The 19,055-nt window shown below is 48.5% G+C and overlaps 1 long non-coding RNA gene across 1 annotated transcript; it reads left to right on the forward strand.

The window, feature by feature from the left end:
• Positions 1 to 1,692: 1,692 nt before the first annotated feature.
• Positions 1,693 to 9,087, forward strand: LOC149336055 (uncharacterized). Its single transcript, XR_016284140.1, has 2 exons — positions 1,693 to 4,704; positions 6,472 to 9,087. It is a non-coding gene; the product is annotated as an uncharacterized LOC149336055 (long non-coding RNA).
• Positions 9,088 to 19,055: the final 9,968 nt, after the last annotated feature.

Below are 19,055 nucleotides of genomic sequence, written 5' to 3' on the forward strand. Positions count from 1 at the left end.
AAAGTAAAAGAAACTGGGACTGCAGGGACCGTAACGGCGCCGACCGGGCTGCGCATTCTGATGGGGGATTTCCTCACCGCTCCTCCCCCGCTATTAAGTGTGTGTGTGTGTGTGTGTGTGTGTGTGTGTGTGTGTGTGTGTGTGTGTGTGTGTGTGTGTGTGTGTGTGTGTGTGTGTGTGTGTGTGTGAGTTGTGTGTGTGTTGTGTGTGTGTGCGTGTGTGTGTAAACGTTCCTACGTGGCGCACGCGTTAAAGAGGACTCTCAAGGTCCCGTTACATTGCACATGAATGCCCCCGAAAGCAGAAGATTGGACACCGTCGCCGTACTCAGTTGGTAGAGCACGGGACGTGAAATTCGGAGGTCGTGGGTTCGTGTCGGACCGGCGGCATGTGGTTGTTCTTTCTTCTGCTCTGCAATCAATTGTATTTGAAAATAATCGCCATATTAAGCTCCCATTAGAGAATAGCACAAATTATTAATACAGAAGCACATTCCTAGCTGTGCTGCTTGGTTTTCGTGACTGTTGGCTTCCGGCGCACGCACGCACCTGAAACACACCGTGGAAATGTAAAAAAAATGGGGCCTTGTGTTTATCGGAAAAGTATTCTTGCGTAATTACTAATTTGTTTTCATTACCGAATTCACCCAATATCGGGACGTGTCCAGGCTGTGAAACATGTTAAATCGCGAAACAAACAAAAAAAAATTCATGCGCTGATGCAGCAGCAGTATGCCTTTTAAGCTCTTGGTCGTTTTAGGTTACGTTGGAAATCTGAGACTAGCTTTTGCAGTGGGTATTAGTAGGTTTTGGTTGCAGTAGGTATTGTATTAATAATATTGGTAGTACTTGCCTCTCAACTGAAGATTTTATAGGCATCTTGTTGTACATAAATCAGTTTACTTAGTTTCTGCCTCCTTCATACCAGACTTATAACGGTGACAGTGGATGCTTGTGTCGCATTCCATGTAATACATTATCATTCGGCGGAATTGTGTCTGCAGGAAACTCGTATTGGAGACGCATTCACCGCCAAAGTTTCCGTCAAGTCCTTACGTAGTTTCGGATTCAAAATATCGAGCGCTTCCGGCATGATATGCTTGCAAGGTCGCTGCTTGCTTTTCAAGAGTTCGGCACAGGGGAAGACAGTTTGCATGCTTCATGTGTCTTCGGTAACTGTAGAACTCACTGGCTGGAGTCCCTCGATAGCGGTGGATCGTAGGGTGGTGAAAGCCGTTTCGTTGCTGTTGGGGGGCGCCATTTTGTTTCTCAAGGGTTGGGTAGACATTTGGTGCGGACGCGATGCTGGCAAGTTTCTGCCGGAAATGAGACTCCGTTGCGTTCCGGCTGTATTGGACAATCCCGTAGCCCAGCGAACCAAAAATGTGTACATTCGGAATAACACTGCAGCGCCCCCTATGTTCAGGCTGGGAAACAAAATGGCGCATTTTTCATCCAGGCTTCCCGGTCCTGCCGCCTGATGCGACTGCCTGGAATGCGGGTACAGCACATATACTGGGTGTTTCAACCAAGTCTCTTCGCAATATTTAGAAATAGGCTTTTTCATTTAGAAGAACGCTTTCTTCGACATAGCATTGTCAGCGGTGGTGCGCATCCAAATACAGTTAAAACGTGTTAACTAGGTTTGGTTTATGGGGGTTTAACGTTCCAAAGCGACTCAGGCTATGAGGGACGCCGTAGTGGAGGGCTTTGGAAATTTCGACCACCTGGGGTTCTTTAACGTGCACTGACATCGCACAGTACTGTTAACTAGGAGGCTGGTTAACCGTTCGTGAATAGTGAACTTTTAACCATTACCGTGGAGCTCCTCATTTGCGAAAGGTTTCTAGCCCCCCGAAAGTAATATCCGTATTAGTTTTTTGTATTTTCGAGAATGCTATTATCGTTGTCGTTGCCGCACGAGGAAGTTTGGTGCTGCACGCGCGGGCTTGTAGGCGTGGATACAACTCAAGGACAGATCGGCTTCTCCCCGTCAAAAGATCCCCCGTCCAGCCTTCGGCCGATTCTTGTAAGCCTGCTGGGGTAACAATGCAAGGAGCGGCAGATGAAAGAAAGTTCTCCCTCCATTGCCACACTAGAAGGTTAATGAAAATCGGCCAACGCCATTTTTTGGAATGGTGTCCTTGGACGGTGAAAAGCCCCTTCGCTCTTGAATTGTATCCCACTACAGTAACGCTGATACGTTATCTTTGAAAATTTCCAGCAGTGTGAAACAGGCTGTGTGAAGTATACACATCGATAGGCGCGGCACTGGGCTTGGCCTCGTACCGATAAATATACATTCAGGAAGCGAAAGCGCCTGGAGTGTTCCCGGGGACCCCCCCACCGAGTGGACGCCTTATCGCGTTATTCCCAGTCCACACCCTGTGGGTTGTATTGTGGCCGCGCCTTTCTGCCGCGTTAGCTATGTTTAGTACACGGGTGGGGCAGGTTGTTTCCAGAATATTGCCACCGTTCGAAAGGCGCGTCGTCGTTATCGGGCATGGCTTTTCCGGTGTCTCGTTGCAACGACCGCATTGTTCGCGACCATTCGATAGCGAAAAGGACGGTCACCCGGCTCGGACGTCAGTGTATGTGACAGGAAAAAAACATTGGCAGTGGTTTAGCTCTGGTTAAACCTGGAGGATTGCGAAAGCAACGAGGAGAGAGAGAGGCGATGGAGAGCGCGCGGCAGCGGCGGCGGCTCCGGCACGCTAGCTATGCGTCGCTACTGCGCATGCGCAACTGGCGAGCGCGGCGGCGGCACATCTGAGTCACCCGCGCAGCGACGGCGGCGACGGGACAGCTGTGTGACGTCACTGCTCGCGCATGCGCAGTATGACCTTGCCTCAGCTCCCCGATATGGCTCGGCGACTCGAGTACGGTGTCGCTTTCGCAACAAAAAATTACGAGGCCACCTAAGTCTGCTTACGTGCTTTCAATGCGACGGCATTTTCTTTTATTTTTATCGCCATTTTCCGTCTTTTTTTCTATTTTAAAATATTTCTCTGGTGGGGCTTGTAATAGGGGGAGGGGGATAAATAAGTTCTCCCACGGTTAATCGCGGCTGAGACAGTTCAAAACCGCCGCACACCACCCCGTGGTCGCGTACGCTACCGAGACCAGGCCGACCACGCGGGAACAAAAGGACGACACTCTGACACAAACAGGTATGCATCAACAGTAACGCCGGCTAGCAACAAAATACGCTGAGAAATCGAGGTCGTCCAACTCACAAACACGGTTACATGGGAGATACTCCACGGCCGGACGGGACGAGATGCGGGAGAACGTTCTCCCCCGCGGCCCCGCCTCGTCCGGCCGTGACTGCATGAAACGCTGCCTTAAATGTAGCTGCTCTGGAAATTAAGTTTTTTTTTCTGACCATTTACATGAAAACCGCATTGTACTTACTAACAGACAGCACGTCACAAAGGGTTGAATTCATATACGTTTTTTGTTAGTTTTGGATCACACTGTAGACTTATCAGTCGCACCTTTCAACACGGCGCTATTGAATGTTTTGTTTCAATAAATACAGGTTTGTTCTAGAGGAAGGATTTAAAAAGTTAATTAGAGCTTATCAGGCAATTAATATTTGGCAATAAGAAAATATCCCCCTGGCCAGATAAACAAACATCAAAATGATGCTCCGCAGCTATTGTTTCGTTTTTATAAAGCAAAAAAAAAACGAAATCAATTGAATCGTCCTGTACATCACTCGCTGGCGTTACCGTTTTTGTCTTTAGCTATATCTGCTGGTCTGCGTTGATGTCTCTCTCGTGAGCGATTATGGGGCGCCTTTGTTTTTCGTTCTCGATAGCAAGCTGGGCCAACGCTTATACCGGGGCGCTTGTTGCCACTTTTGCAGCTTAATCTGATTAGTCCCGCGCTGTCTGAGCAACGCACTCTGCGTAATTACTATACGTCGCTCTGGCAAGGACCAGGTTGTCTCCGTGGCATGGAGCGAGCTCTTACTACTGCTTGGGGAACATAAGTTAGGCTTAAATGATTCATGACGCCATTCTTAGGGCTTAAGCCTTTCTTGGCTCACGAGCGGCGTGGACGGAAGTTGTCCGCAAGAACTGTCGATCATAAGTTGTAGGGTAAATAGAATAAAATGTAATAGTTGATTAAGCAACAGTTGATATGTAACGCACGCACGCACGCACACACACAGATATATATACAGTGATGGGAATGCTGCGCCAATTGCGCCAATCTGCGCCATTTCGATAAAGCTGCTACATGCTGCTCCAAAAAGGGGCCTTTTTGCAAAATTGCGCCAAAGCTGCGCCAAAACGAGCCGTCGCCAACGTCAGGTACTGCCCTGTGAGGGAACTATGCTTGCGACTGTTGTCCGCCATTGAAGTCTGAGAGTAGCCGGTAAAATCCAATACGATCCAGTTCTCAGTCTTCGTCTAGAGTGCTCCGCATGGTGCTCCGTCTACTTCGTCTCTGATGGGAGAGTGTGACTGAGTGAGGGTGTCGTGAACGCGTCACGCTTTCCACCGCGTCCGAGCTCCGAGCGTTTCCGGTGGGCCGGCACCGGAGGCCAGTAGTTGGTGGAGTGGGCCGTGGCTAGGCCTTGGCGCGTCGGTGCGCGCTCTTGCACTTTCCCGCCGCTCGTTCGCCTCGACGGCGTGGTTTCAGCGGTTTCAGCGGCGTCGTGGCGGCGTCACGATGGCGCTCTCGAAACTGAAAGGTAAGCTTTTTCTCTTTTTTTGCGCCTTTTAGTTTATTCAAATGAGTCTTTCTGGACATAAGAGCTGATGAGTCAGTGTGGCGGGGTTCAAATTTAGAAACTGAACATGACTTAACAGTAGCAAATTGAGCGAATGGCGGTGGATGCACGTTTCAGGACCGTGGTAGTTTGAGCCTGCAAGAGAGGGTGCTGTTAATTCCCGGTTTGTTTACTTTTTATGAAAGAGTACTTGTAGTTTTGTGGCGTTCGTCTTACGCTAGTATCAGCTTCGAAAGCCCTGGAGCACGTGGCGTGCTGGGCAGCCGTGTAACGTCGCTCAGTAATTTCATATTGCCATCCGCAGTTCTACGAATTCCGTGGTTGAAATAAAGCTACAGTGACGTCCGGGCTGCCCGTAACAACCTTGCGGCACGAAATGCATAAAACTCGCCGGCGACCGGGCCATTCACGCGCTCCTTTATATTCACTCGGCATGCGAGGTCGCTTGGTAGTTTCGGATTGTCCGGCTGCGGAGCCTACGGAATGCGTTTTCCTGACATCACTTGGCTGATTGAAAGACGTCCTTAAAGCAGTGCCTTTGCAGCGTGAGCTGAAAGTGTTATATGGATATGAGCACTGAACTCATGCTAAGGAGTTTTATGTAGCGGCTTCTGAAATAAAGTGTATACCGCGGACGTATATGACGCCGTACATTTCTCACGGAGTTGGTGGGCCTTCTGGCCTTCGTGCTCGTGTTGCTGCCGTAATTAAAAAAAACTTCCGAGGCGAAAATGAAAGAAAGTTCCACGGAATGCGGTATTTTGCGGCCTTCCGGCTATACGATGAAGCAACAAGCGTCTTCTGGCGCGCCCGCTACGTTCGTACGATTTTGGCGCTGCGCTGACGGCCCTGTCTGTTGTCGAAGCTTGGCAGGCTTTGCGAATTTACGGCGGAAGCTTTCAAAAAGTAAGGGGAAACAAGGTCGTTTTTCAGGGCAGCAATTAACGGGCGGGTAAGGGATACGTGGGAGAAAGCCTCCACCCTTCCTCGGCGGTCGAGGACTGCATGATAGCGCGATCGCGCGCTCAAAGCAGGTGCGCTCTTTGTCGGCGAAAGTGGTACTGCTTTTATAATTACACGTGTCCGGTTTTTAGAATGGAGCTTGCTCTGCCAAACATCTAGACAGAAGCCTTCAATACTTTGCAATTAGTGAGCTGCAAATTTTTGGCACTTTGCTTATTCTGGATTTATCACAAACTGCTCTTTTGTTTTTACGTGTTCAAATTAACGTTTATCCAAATTAACGTTTATCCAAATTAACGTTTATTCATCAAATTAGTGCAGGAAAGATTGCCGGTATGTGCAGCTCAGGTGCTCTGAAAGCCCTGAAAAAGCTACTTTTGCAGCTATTAGTGCAACAGCTACAACCCAAGGACGCTGCAGTGAAGGGCTCTGGAAATTTCGACCACCTAGGTATCTTTAACGTGCACTGACATCGCACGGCCCTCTGGAATTTTGCCTCCATTGAAATTTTGTTAAAGTTAATTTTTAATATTCAGTTCTGTATCAAGGAACGTGTTTCTATAACTTGTACTGCCACGTTTGAATGAAGTGTATAATTGTTAACCATGACTGTTGTGGGAAAAGAACCGTAGTGTTTCCTGGGTCTTTATTTTTTTTTAGAATATGTTTAAGCACTCTACAATTATTCTCTAATTTACAGGATCATATTGCTTGCATAACAGCTTTTTATTTCATCAAACTAACATTATTATTTATCGTTTGCAGGACGCAACAGCAAATTTAACTCTGGCATATTGAAAGATGTCGACTGCAATGGAGATTGCTTCGAGGTGTGGTGCAGACCAGGAAAAAGGGAAGAAAATGCTTATTGCATTATTTGTAACCAGACAATCAACTGCTCACAGCATGGTGTCACAGCAGTGAAACGACATTCACAGAGTAAAAAGCACTTGGAGCTGACCAGTAAGCTTCGGGGCCCTGACGGGAGGCTGAAGAGGCCAGCTGCTGTTCAAGCATCGTTGGATTTTTCATCATCGACAGGCATGATGACCCATGCAGACCGTGTCACAGCTAGCGAAGCACTTTTTGTTTTGGCATTGACGATAAAAGGTCTCCCATACTCATGGGCGGATACGGCTACACCCCTTCATCGCTTGATGTTTCCCGACTCAAAGGTGGCTAAAGACTTCTCCTGTAGTAGGAAAAAAGTGTCTTACGTTGTGTCAGATGGGCTTGGGCCTTATTTCAAGGGACTTGTGCATGAGGAACTGAATCGTCCTGGTGTGTTTTACAGTATCAGTGTAGATGAAACACCACTGCCAGAACAGCGGTGCCAGCAGTTTGATGTTCTCGTGCGCTACTTTTCTGATGCTGAAAAAGGAGTAGTGGTCGAGCACCTGCAGTCGTTTCGTTTGGGGAGGGCAACGGCTGATATCCTTTTGAAATGTGTAAATGAAGCCACTGAAAATATTCCTCGAGCAGGGTTTTTTTCATTTTTCAGTGATGGTCCAAATGTAATGAAGTGTTTAAAGAAAAAATTGACCCAGGAAAACGGCCCCTTAATGGAAATCGGAGAGTGCTCGCTGCACAAGGTGCACAACGCGTTTTCATGTGCTCTTGATTCATTTGGTAGTGAAGTTGAAACTGTAGTCAGTGACGTGTATTACTTTTTCAAGACATCTTCGGTGCAAAGTGCCCAGCTCCAAGAAAAACAAGAGGCTCTTGGATTGCCTGAAACTGTGTTTTTGCGTCATGTCAACTGTCGCTGGTTGTCTCTTGTACCAGCCGTGGAAAGACTAGTCGAGCAGTTTTCTGCCCTAAAGAGCATCCTAGACTCCCAGAAACCAGTGCGTGCTGCAGGTAGCATGAGGGCGAGACTAAACAGAAACCTGAATGACAAAAGTTTCTACGCAAAGGCTCTGTTTGTGAAGAATGCAGGTGACCTAGTTGTGGGATTTCTGACGCTGTTTCAAAAGAGTGAACCTTTGCTGCATGTTCTTTATGATGAAATGGTGATGATGTTGAAGAAAATTTTGGGCAGATTTCTGAGGCCTCAGGTGTTCATGTTGAAACAGGGACATGAGCTCGCTTCCATTGATGTCGAAAGTTCGCAGAATTGGAAGGAAAGCATAGTAGTTGGGGCAGATACTGAGGAAGCTATGAAATCTTGGTCTGCTTCAGAGAAAGCTGAATTTCGACTAGGAGCTAGGTCATTTTACATAGCGTGCTCAAAGTACCTTCTGACAAGGCTTCCTCTTCAGAATTTGACACTTCAGCACCTCAGGTGCTTGCACCCAAACACCCACTCCCAGGAGTCTTCAGCAGAATCCTTCAGATATCTTGCAAAATGTGCGCCTCAAGTGATACAACCTAGCCAAGTTTCATCTCTCCTTGATGAGGTGACACTCTTAAGCTCTGAAGCGCTGAATGTGGGCACTGATGGGCCACTTGACAAATACTGGCATAATATATTTATCATCAAGGGCGCTCAAGGTGAGAGAAAATATCCGCTTTTGACTAAGCTTGTCAAGGCCCTTCTTTCGCTTCCGCATGGGAACGCTGATGTTGAGCGAGGCTTCAGCCAGAATACAAGGGTTTTGAATGAGAGGTCGAACCTTTGTCTGGCAAGCGTGAATGGTATTCGCCAGATTATGTCATTTGCCAGAAGGTACAACAGTGACCCATGCCAGCTTTCAATTTGTCCAAATGTCATTAGGGCCGTTCGAGGCGCATCGAAACGGTATGCAGAGCGCATTGCCTGCGAACAAGAGAAGTCGAAAAGGCCACGTGCAGGTGCGGATCCAGTGCTAGCAAGTGCCAGCTTGTCTAAAGCACAAGCGAAACAGAAGGTAGATGAAGCGCAGCACATGTTCAGAAATGCTGAATTGCTGATTGAGCGGGGCATGAAGCTGAAGAACTTCAGTGACATTGCGAGTGGCCAGGCAATATTGAGCCAAGCTAGGGAAAAAATGAATGATAGTGTCTCTCATCTGGCTGCCTTTAATAAGGGCTCAAAGAAAGGAACATAGGCCTGTCCATCTGATATCAGTATTTTTAAAGCACATGCCTAATTCCCTTTCATTTCTCTTGATTCTTGTGCGAAGGGTTGTCATACATGCTTACTGCAATCCAAGATGGTCAGTTCCTTTTTTTCTCGAAAGCAGGTTTAGTTCAGTGGCTGCTCCTGTTTACACTCATAATTTATTTTAATATTTTGAGTACTTCGGTCTCAGTTCTTTGTTGCTGGTGAAGACAATATTTCTTTGTCTTGCGGTACAATTACCATGGTAATGATTACCAGTGCTAGTCAATATACACTTTGTGTGTTTCTGTATTGCATTGCATTGATGTATGCTGTTACAAATAAACTATAAATTTGTCTTCTAAGCTTTTTTTTTCGGAAATGCCGGCTCTTGCTACAAAACAAGTGACGCTTGCTACAAAGCGAATATTTTCCTGCTACAAGGCCTGCTACAAAATGGTTTTGGCCATTCCCATCACTGTATATATATATATATATATATATATATATATATATATATATATATATATATATATATATAATTCAAAAAGAAAATAAAGAAAATAAAGAATGAAAATGGATGGAGAAAGAGAGGACAAAGAAAGGTTTTCGCATTTCCGCTCTGAAGCAGACGTAAATGCAAACCTGCAATTTTTCAGATTGAATTCAAGAAAACTTTGCAGAGAGAGAAACACGTGCACACACGTGTACACATGCGTGTGTACGTGTTTCTCCCTCCATCTTATGTTATTCTGCGCAAAGTTTTCTTGAATACGTCGCTACACCAACTGGCCCAACGTTCTGCTCTTCTAAGTTTCAGACTCAAGTTGTTTGTTGCATGTTTTTCGCTACGTTACTGGGAACAACTAAGCAAAATATGAGCTCGTTTGCTGCAGTATTATATGGGAGCGTTTGCTGCTGTAATTTGTCATTGATTTCCTTTTTTAAGTTCTCCTGAACAGTATGGCGGTCAGGCAACACTAGCACGCTCGCGACCCTCGGCGACAGAAGCCGACGGTTGCGCGTTTTGCTCGCGACTGTACGACTCATCTGCGCACTGCGCGTAGTGATAATAGGGCAGAGGTAGCGTTGCGTAATGGGCATCGTAGCTTAATGAGCGTAGGGCGGTGACACACTTTCGCAGACATCGAGACGCTTGTTGCCGTCACGTACTGCTTCATTACACATCGTCGTCCATATTTATTGGTGACGTTAATTAGTGACCAGTTCCTCTAATGTAACTCGCTTACTGTGTGTTGTGAGGTGCTCGTACAAGGCATCCATTGATCTCCCGCTGAAGGAGCGTTTCTCAGTGGTGTAGAGCTGTAGCGTGCTCGGCTCCCGACCCCAAAGGACTGGGTTTCCATTGCGGTTCATGTCGAGCGGGACTGTTAAAGCTCTCGCTTTAATAGACCTTTTATTACCATCACTACTACTACTACTACTACTACTACTACTACTACTACTACTACTACTACTACTACTACTACTACTCAGTGGTTATGGCGCTCGGCTGCTGATCCGAAGAACGCGGGTTGGATTCCGGCCGCGATGGTCGAATTTCGATGGAGGCGAAATTCTAGAGGCCCGTGTACTGTGCGATGTCAGTGCACGTTAAAGAACCCCACGTGGTCGAAACTTCCGGAGCCCTTCACTACGGCGTCTCTCATAGCCTCAGTCGCTTTGGGACGTTAAACCCCATAATCCAATCCAATCCAATCCGAATGATGCAAGTCCGAATATTCCCCAGCCGTTCCCGTTGTCCTGGCCGGTCCGTGCCAGAAATCGGGCGCGATACGGATCGCCGCATAGTTCCGTTTCTTTCAGGTCGCGGCTCTCGACCTCGAGACCACGGAGGCGGAAGTTTCTTTTTCACGCGCCGAGTGCATGACATTGCGAAACGCCTCTCGAAGAGGAAATGACAGAGCCTTGCGGTGGTGACAGACGCCGGTGTGCGAGTCTTTCCTCATCGTCACACCTCTCGAGAGTTACATCGACGGAGGAAGCTTCGGCAATCCTAAGTATCTTTCGTGAAGGTGGCGCTGGATGACGTCGATGAACGACTTTTAGAGACAGGGTCGTTCAAGTGGGACCAGTGGGTGGTACCAGTGGTACGCAGATTGTGGACCACCTATTTGTCGTAGATTGTTCGGAGTGGTATCAAACGATCCGGCGCTTTACGCGGCATAAGATTACTAGTCGAATCAAAGCGTAGCTTTTCATAGGGATTCGCACCGAGTACCTTTGGTTCCCCAAACCATGGCTTCTTGAAACTTCAAACGTCCGTTACGTGCAAACTAATGGTGTCTTCGACTGGTCGTTTCAGATCGCTCTAGAGCGCTCTGAGATGCAGCCGCACGTTCGGCTGGTCGAAATCAAGCGCTCTGACTACATTCGGCTGGTTCTTTCAGAGCACCCGCCTCCAGCTCAGAGCGCTCTGAGGCGCTCCGAGAAAAAAGTCGGAGCGGCCCCGAGATGTGTTCACGTGACAGAGCCACTTCCGCCGTTTCGCGGAGACGGATGCGAAGCCAGGGTAGCCAGGGCACACCACGACCGGTTTGGCGAGTTCTAACGCGTCGGTTTTTACGCATCCGTTCAAGCAAGCTTAGGCGCTTAGGTATTAGACGCATTTAAAACGTCCCTGCTGTGTGGGTCTGTGAGGCGAAATGTTGAAAAAAAGACGAATCATTACGTTGGGTACGCCGTTACGGAAGTTACGTCCTTTTTCTGCTTCCTGCGCTTTCGCTCTGAAAGCTTGCTGACCATTCGGCTTGACCGGTCTCGCTATGCGCTCGGAGCTAGAGCGGCTCTCACTTTACGGATCGTGGCAGCGACCAGTCGAAGACACCATAATTGACGAAGTGGCGTCAAACGATTTGTCTGCTTGCGCTGTATACGTTGGCACAAAAAAAAAAAAAATGGATATCCGGATGTGACGAAAAATTTGTACCGGATATAGCGATTGATTGATTGAAAACTTTTATTTCCACCAGAAAATGGGCGCCTCCGTCCCCGCCCCGGCACGTAGGCCTAAGACGGGGAGTCGTGCGCCCTCGGATACAGCGAAAGATGACCAGTGACGCAATGTTCGTTCGATATTGCTAGCGCTCGATACGCATACGCTGCCTCAGCGTTTCGATCTTTCTTTTTTTTTTTTGACCCTGCGCATTAATTCAGTGGCGCGGATATATTGTACACACAGCAACCTCAAACAAGGGAGAGGGTGGGAGGAATCTGAAGAATCACGTGCACGCGGCGTGCTCTTGAGAGGCATCCAGAATTGCGCAACCGATGTTCGCGCGGACATTTGTAAAATGGAGGTGGGGGGGGGGGGGGGAGGCAAAGTGGGGGTGTGTATGGAAAAGTGGAACGCCCATGCCCGCGTAGCAGCGGTCAGCAACGCGCCTCTCCACTGAGCTTGCGGTCTAATTTGTAAAGGTCCCCTCGACCCGTATCGGGGCTCGATATCAGGCGTCGAATTCGCGCTGGCCTTGGCAGCCAACTCGTGTTGCTCGTCTGTCGGTAGAGGTGACGGTGGGCTAAAACTCTTTGATGGAAGATTTTATGGTTTGTGGGAGTTTAATGCCCCTGTCAAGCGCGCAGAATAAAGTGCACCTGATCCAAGCGTCACTTGCTAAAAGTGCACTCTAGCACAGCTAAGCGGCGTAACATAAGTGCACTCGACAAAGTGCGCACTCATGTCAACGCACTTTGAGGGCTGAGTGCGTAGCCTCGCCAGCAGTGACCTCAAGGGCACAATATGTATAGTGCATTAAAAGTACTTACAAGTTAGTTCACATGATATAACGCTGTTTTTAGAAAAAAAAAATTCGTTCGTTGCAGCTACAAGCGAAGCTACAAGACAGAGGAACGAAATCAGATGCAACATCGCTGCCCGCCGCCATCTTGTTTGTTTTAGCAATTGTGCATAGCCTTGGCTTTTCCTCTATTTCTGTTTTTTTTTTCATCGTTAAAAACTGTTGAAACTCGTTTTATTTGCGCTGTCACGTTAAGCAATCAATCATTATGAGCCGTGCTTCTTTTCCATCGACCTCTTCAGAAATTCCGCTCATTTTCTGTCGCCATTTTTTTTTTTTTTACTACGAGTGCACTTTGCCTTCCCGTTTAGCACCGCGTAGCCTAAAGTGTCACTCGACATGCCGAAGCGCACTCCCGGTAAGTGCGCTTAACTTGCGTTCTTGACGGGTATAACAGGGACGCCGTAGTGAAGGGCTCCGGAAATTTCGATGTTTTCAGCGAGGCGCTCACCGTTACTGTACAGTATACCGTCGCTGCCAGCTGTCACAGGAGCACGCGCATTAGAGCCTGGCGATGCGATGTGTGGTACATAGCTGCCTGTGCGCAGTAGCGCTGCTCCAAAACTTCCTGTTAAAAGTGTTTTAGCTAATCGCCACTGTCACCGCTGCCGGTTGACGAGCGCGGCTCGGGTTGGTTTCGACGAGGAGCTTTATTGGACCTGTGATTAGCTTTCTAAACCCATGCGTGCTTTTAGGGAGCCGCTGCTTGGAAACTTATTATATATTTATTAAGGCGAAATCCTTTAATTGCTCATACTGTCGTCCGTTAACAAAGCGTGTCACACGCGTTTAACTCGCGAACTAAAAAGAGAAGGAAAGCAATGGATGGTTCAGATAGAGGAAGAATAAATAAACCTAGAAGCCAAGTTTGATGACTGTAGATTAATTAGTTCATTAGTTATAGGCAAGAATGTCGGAATAGCGCGGACGCCGATATAGCCCCGGGACGGTGTGGCGTCACATCCACCGGAAGTCGTCACGGCATAGTGAAAAAATTGTCACTGAATGGTCGGGAAAACGTCGGATTTGTGTCAAATTAGATGAAAAAATGTGCAATGAAGCGTAATTAACACTCAGGATCCCCGAAAGACGTATAATTTGAGTATCGATATAGCCTCGGGAACGGTGTGACGTCACATCCACCTGAAGCCACGGCATAGTGTCCTCGACTTTCGCCTCTCAACACTTTAATCGCTAAAGTATCCCCGCAATTTTTATTTGTAACGAGTGAATCAAGCAGTAAAAACGCTATTTAGGTGACCTTGGGAGGTTTGTTGCGGGGGGGGGGGGGGGGGGGGGGGGCGAAGTCGCAGCGAGGCGGGGTCAAACGAGAGACGGAGCGTTCTAAATCGTAAAACGCGCTGTATACAACGCTCGCTGTACATAACCAAACTATCCTGCGCAACTGCATACCTTCGTGAAGAAGCGAAGCAGAGTCTAGACTACGGGTATGGAAAACGGCGGCGCTGAAATTCACACCTGTCGTGCCACGATGGCAGTTGCTCCTCGCTTCCAATGGAGGAAGTTTGCGCCCAGATATCCTCCGTTCGTTCGACTCGGAAACCTTTCGCCGTTAATGCGCGGGGAGGCATTCGCAGCTGTCGCCCCGTGCCTGTGTAGGGGCCTCGTTCTACACCTCCGGCGACGGAGAATTCTCACTCGCCCGCTCCCATATGCGCACGTGTTACGTTTGTGGTTCGCTATCGGTGTGCTTGCTGCTACTGCGATAAGCGCGCATACGTGCGGTTTACCAGATAGGTACACGTTTGCTTGCTTCCAGCGGTCTTCGTGTGCCATGCGCGTGTCTAGCAGCGGCGTGCCCGCGCAGGTTGCGGTCGGCAGCACTCAGTTTGGTTGGTTGATTCTTTTATGCGTAGCATATTGCAATCACTCAGTTCAGCCCTTGGGCGCGGCCGGGCAGCCACCAAACCACGTGACGTCACGTCACGTGGTTTGGTGACGTGACGTCACAAACCACGTGAAAAAAAAAGAAAAAAAAGACGGCTGAGCATGGTGGCGGTTGCCACCTCCCCGTTTCAAAGGGGGCGCTCCTATCCATCCATCCATCCATCCATCCATCCATCCATACGTCACGGAGGAAAAGCTGCTGAGAAAATCGAGTGCCGCCAAGCAATACCTCGCGCAAAAAGACCGCGCAATATGCAACGCATTCTTGGCTTAACCAAGCTAAGCCTGGGCATCTTTTTATTCTATAATTGGCCGCAACCTGGTCAATAAAGTAAGAATCAACCAACCAAATTGACTGCTGCCGTGCGCAGCCTGAGCTATACAATAGACACTTTTAGTTGGCCGTACGCAACGGCGTTACGTACGCAGGAACTTTGCGGGTCGCGAGTGCGCATGCGCAGAACGTTCCGTACCGCTGGGCCGCTTGCGTGCGTGCGCTACGGGCACGTTACGGGTTGCGTTGACAAGATGGCGGCGCCCAGCTCGCCCGCTTCGAAATAAATACATGTCGCCGCTGCATTCTCCGACGGGATAGCTCGCTCAAATGGTAGCGGTTCGCTTTTATTTCGCACACTCTCGCCCACACGCAGAAGTGTAAGCGATAACTAGCCCCTGTTTTTAAGATAATTTGGCGATTTTCAAGCTGTAGGCCTAACCGTGTTTACCTCGTAGCAACGACACCTGGCGGAGCATTTCTCTGGTTTTTAGTCAATTATTTCATTTTCTTCTGCTTGCATAGTTTTTCTTGGAACAAAAAAAAAGACTCGCGATGCAGCCAGCTTTGTTACCAGTAATTAAATGCTTCTCGGCATTTCGATAGCTGCTGTGGTAGTCGCGGAGCACACGAGAATCACAACCTGATCCCAACCACGAGCAAACAAAACAGCGAGAACGGCTGGAGGAGGATTGGCGAGAGGCTTGGCTTGGCTGATGTCAAGAACTTTTCAATCATCAGTTGTCATTTCTTGCGCCAGATGGCGCGGAGAAGCACAGGGGAGAATTTTAGGATGCGCTTGGTACGTTACTCGGAAGGACGGTAACGTACGGCTAACTAAAAGTGTCATGGACTTGCCATTCGTACCGTACGCAACGTAGTGAGCGTTGCGTACGTAAGCCCGTTACGTACGGCCAACTAAAAGTGTCTAATAACCAGAATCAACCAACTAAATTGACTGCTGCCGTCCGATTCTTGTTTTATTGCTCAGGTTGCGGACGGCGGCACTCAGACGGCGCATTCTCGTTATTTTAGAGCTCATGCAGGTTGAGAATGACAGCAGTAAATTTGGTTGAGTGATTCTCGTTATTTTATAGCTCAGGTTGCGGTCGGTAGCAGTCAGTTGGGTTTTGTTTATTATTGTTTTATTGCGCAGGTTGCGGGCAGCAGTAGTCAATTTGGTTGGTTGACTGTTGTTATTTTATTAAATTTCAGTGCGAAAGTGCCGAGGTGTGTCTGAATCCTCACGGATACCTGGAGAAATAAATACTGCCGCGACTGTGTTTCGAGCCCGCGGAGGCACGAGCAAATCAGCTTCGCTGTCCACTGCACGAGAGCACGGTGGTACGACCGTGTTGAACCGCAACACGCTCTCGCGCTGTGCATTGCACGATCGTCCTCTCCATCGACCTCAGTCTGTGCGCAAAAGTCGCGATAGGAAAGGCGCGTAGCAGGCTCTCTGGGTCAGTGGACACACCAATCGCGCTTTCAGGTACGTGGCGGTGGTGTCCTCGTGCAAAAACCTGCTTTCCCACAATACATCGCGCTTAACAATGCTACACCGCTAGCAATTTTTGAATTGATTCAAATAATTTATTTCTCGATATTTGCGCGCCGATGGAAGCAACAGTTATGCAGTTGTGTAACACTCAGGCACACCGGAGTAACTTCACCCTCTGCGTGGTTTATTTTTTTATTTGTGTGTGTGTGTGTGTGTGTGTGTGTGTGTGTGTGTGTGTGTGTGTGTGTGTGTGTGTGTGTGTGTGTGTGTGTGTGTGTGTGTGTGTGTGTGTGTGTGTGTGAAGTCGCTGCCTGTCAGTGACTCCGCGGCCACTATTTTTATTTTATTTTTTTTTTTTCATCGAGGCGAAATGGATCTCGCAATAGCTGACGACGAAGTTCCCAACGCGACTCACAGCGCAGCTTCGATACGCAGTGGAACATACAGGCCATAGTTGCAACACAATACAGCCCATCAGTAATTCTAGCAGAGGATGTCAGAAGTTAAACGCTATTCAAAACAGAAAGCCGGTTACAAAAAAAAACGTAGTAATCGCAGTCGCTTTCAAACAATGAACAATCTCTTTCACGGACACATAAAGGCAATATGCAGTAATAATACTAAAAAGAAAAAAAACATACTTGGCACGGTATTCTTTGGATGCCTGAATGTAGTGAATCAATTAACGCGGAAAATTGGGCGTGTTGGTACATGACTTCAATAAATAAATAGCAGCGCAAGGAGACAAGGACAAGAAGAGACAACAAGGACGGCGCTGAACTTCCAACTTTTATTTCTAACGAATCGTGCGAGCAAATATGCACTCTGAACAATCCGGCATCATCGTCAGTGCATGCGCAGATATGCCAGCTCTTTATCAGAAAGAGTGATAGAAGCGGAGCTAACACATGTTTCATCTGTGGCAAAACTTATGTCGGCCAAACTGGGAGATGCGTGAATGACAGGTTGAGGGAACATGCCAAAAATGTAGATAATGCCCTGAAAGGAAAAGAGTTTGAAGGACTTCTGGCCGCCCACTGTCTTACGCGGGTTCGATCCCGGCCGCGGCGGTTGAATTTCGATGGAGGCGAAATTCTAGAGGTCCGTGTGCTGTGCGATGTCAGTGCACGTTAAAGGACCCCAGGTGGTCGAAATTTCCGGAGCCCTTCACTACGGCGTCATTGCAAGGCCGCTTTCGCATTTCTCCGCCATTGAAACCGCGACCAAGGATCGAGCCCGCGACCTTGAGCCTGTTCGAGGGTAGCGGGGGAGGGGGAAGCCGAACGCCGTCGCCGCCACGATGGGCTCATTATCATCGATCCTTGCATGTAACGTATACTCCGTTTCATACATGGTAGGCGACGCTTCGGAGGTTGCTGAAGTAGTGCGTCCGCGAAACTATACTACTCCGCCACGTATCATTCGTTCTTCTCGAAACTCCGGTCATTGTTTGGACGAATACAAAGAGCGGTATAAAACGATGCGGTAGCATTGAAAATCCCGGTCGAAGCTGTGAGGCGCTCAGTGTTCGGGCTCTCTGGTCATAATTTTCACGTGGAGTGAACTACTTTTTGTGCGCGGATTTAGTAGAAGCGATTCGCCCTACCAACCGCGTATCGTACCGCCACGTGTACTTTTTGCTTCAAGAAGTCTCGATGAGTCTCAGGACGAAAATGGGGCAAGTGGTAAAACGAAGTCCGGGAGGTGCCAGTCGCGGCACTTAAAGGGACACTGAGGAGAGCACTATTAATATTTTTTTTTATAGTAAAACCCGATAGTTCGGCATGTCATGGCTTTGTTGCCACTTGGCCGGCAGCGAAAGATGCATTTATTTCTAAGAAATTTGGATTCGAAGTTGAAAAAGTTTTTCCCGCCGCTCTGATTCAAACTTGGGATTCGTCTATGACGACACAGGACTAAGTGACGTGAAACATGACGTGCGCATGACGTACCGCAGACTCCGTGATTTCTGGCGGCCAGCAGTGCGGCCTAGCAGCAGCCGAAAAGAAAGCTACCGCCGGCCGCACGTTGAAGGCATCTATCGGCTATTGCGGCCGTCGCTACAGTCGCTTCGATTGCGTTTGCACTGGCGTTTTGCCAGCGTTACAATGGATCCCGTTCTCGAAGTCGTCAACGAAGTCCTCGCAAATAGACACCTTTAGCATACCGTGTACCTTGTTACCGCTAGCGGAATACCGGGAGCCCGCCTACCGCCGGAAAACAGGCAGTGATTGGTCCCGATGCTTCAGGAGCGCGCGTAGCTGCCGGGCACGTGGCGCCATCTGGTGACGTCAAGGACATTTGCGCATGCATTGGCTGCGCCTCCGGGATTTGTGGCTTCTCGGGTCCTAGAGTTGCTAGAACCATTGGTTCTAGCAACACTGCTTTGTCCTATGACGTCATCACGCTTGTACTTGCGAGTTTGGCCTGTGGCGGCGACACCTGTATTTTGGTTCTTGCTCTTTTCTACGTTACAAGAGCTTTGTAGTCAGTATGAGTGGCGTTTTTGTAATCAGGAGCTGGTTTTCTGTCAATACAAGCCAACTTCAATTTCTCCTCAGTGTCCCTTTAAGATTTGTCGCCATGAAATATGCTTCTGTTGACTGGTTTGTATGGCGAACTACCTTTTGCGTGCGGACTCAGCCTGCGCGAACAGGCGCGCTAGCTTTGGCAGCGTTGCCTGCTATGTATGAAACGGAGTGTAGTACAAGTACGGAGTATAGTATAGGCATGGCCGTACGCATGTGAACTGACGCAACGCACCCTACACCTCTATCGACTATACGCGCGGTTGCTGTTACGCGATGAAAGGTTACGCGGTACTCG

Source organism: Amblyomma mixtum, chromosome 7, assembly GCF_055824585.1.
Source record: "Amblyomma mixtum isolate Tamu chromosome 7, ASM5582458v1, whole genome shotgun sequence".
Classification (NCBI taxonomy): Eukaryota; Metazoa; Arthropoda; class Arachnida; order Ixodida; family Ixodidae; genus Amblyomma; species Amblyomma mixtum.